Source organism: Rutidosis leptorrhynchoides, chromosome 2 (genome assembly GCF_046630445.1).
Source record: "Rutidosis leptorrhynchoides isolate AG116_Rl617_1_P2 chromosome 2, CSIRO_AGI_Rlap_v1, whole genome shotgun sequence".
NCBI classification, from domain to species: domain Eukaryota; kingdom Viridiplantae; phylum Streptophyta; class Magnoliopsida; order Asterales; family Asteraceae; genus Rutidosis; species Rutidosis leptorrhynchoides.
Window position 1 is genome coordinate 605,998,857 of NC_092334.1, and position 1,839 is coordinate 606,000,695.

Genomic DNA, 1,839 nt, shown 5'->3' on the forward strand with positions numbered 1-1,839 from the left:
AAAACAAACCTTTTCAAACCCGAACGATAGATGGTAGAAACACGAGTCATAATGCATCGTGCCCCACGGTGGGCGCCAAATGTTCATGCATATTTTTTCCAAGGGAAAACATACACACGGACATCAATGCGAAAGGGTTTTTTTAGGCGTCAACGTCGTTGATCTCCGGTCCGGTTACCGTGAATAACCCGTACCCGTGATGATGATCTCGGGAGGGTGGCCAACGAATTGCCCGCCGGTCGATGGTCGGACCCTATCGACGGCAAAGGGAGAAAAATCCCTACAAGACCCGTAGGTAAAAACCCTAGTGTTGCGATCGTGAAGACGATCGTGGAGAAGATCCGGCGATGGAAGCCGTATGCGTTGCGGACTTGCGGTGGCGGCGTTGCGGTGTGGTCGAATGACCGTATGAGGTGTGTTTTGTGTAGGGAGAGAACCCTATATTTATAGGGGAAAGACTAGGGTTAAGGGATAATTAGGGTTTATAGCTTATGGGCCAAGCGTAAATGTAACCCTAATGGACCGTACCCGATCACCATGTTTTGATTTAAATTCATTTAATGATTTTACATGTAACTACCAAGACTTTTTATCACACCCTATTTATGTGTGGCCTAAATTTCATTCTTCTTGTGAAAAACGTCAGCTATACATACGTCTGCAATATTAAACTATACTAAAACTTAAACATAATGAACACTAACATTTGCTGACGTACCAACTATACTAAAACTTAAACATAATGAACAGTAACATTTTGCTGACGTGCTAACTGAACTAAAACTTAAACATAATGAATGATAGTGTACCCCATCTCCGGTTCGTACACAAGAGCTTCGCAATTTACTTTGGAAGAATATGCCACAATATATGGCACGAAGGAAACGCCAGTTACAATTAACGAGGTTTAGAAACCAGAGAAAGAATAGTGATTTTGGAGCCCAAAAACTCCGGTCAATTACAAGTCAAGCTAGTTGAACTATTCCTAGCTCGGCTGCACGCTCGCACAACAAAGGAAAGGGACAAGGCTACTTTCCTCTGCAGACATCCGAATAAGGAAAGGTCAACTAGTATTCCAAAAGCATTGGGAATTAGCGAGCTGGTATGGGAAGCCGCTCCAATTCACATATAAATAGAGTAGAATGCAGGATACAAACATTATTCAACATTCACTCTCATTCTAACATCACATGTTACATTATTTATCTCGGTGGCGTAAAACAATCACTTGATTGTTACCTTCGGGGAATCGCCAGCGAACAAAGCAAAAACCATAATCACCCCATTCCACACCTTCGTGACTTGGATATCCCCATTTTAATTTAAGGTCGCTGGTTATTGTACAAACAATTGGCGCCATTCATGGGACACACATTTCATTCATCTTGTTGAGCAAGAACCGACGCCATGGCGGACTACAGTCACATGCCTCCGGGTTTTACACCACCCAGGAGCGCACAAACTTCAGACTCACCACAACTGGAGTTTTCGACAGTGGGGACCCTCACTAGGTAGCCCATCACTCCCACTGTGTTTGTCTCAACGAACTGTCATGGCTCCCATTCCGCGGAGCCACCTCCGTTGATAGACAAAACCTTAGTGCTAAGCAACTTCGATCACATCAAGTCAGTGATAAGGAGCTTAAGAGATACGGGTATCTTGCAGAGTAGACGGGTGCTGACATATGAGAGCGAAGAGTATGATGAAGAGCTAGAAATGGAACCACCGAGCCATAACCTCCAGCCTAGGAGCTTACCAGTGAACTCATCAACACAAGTAACATTTTGTTAGAGTCAGCATGACATATTTCAGACCGCGCCCTTTCTGACACAACATATT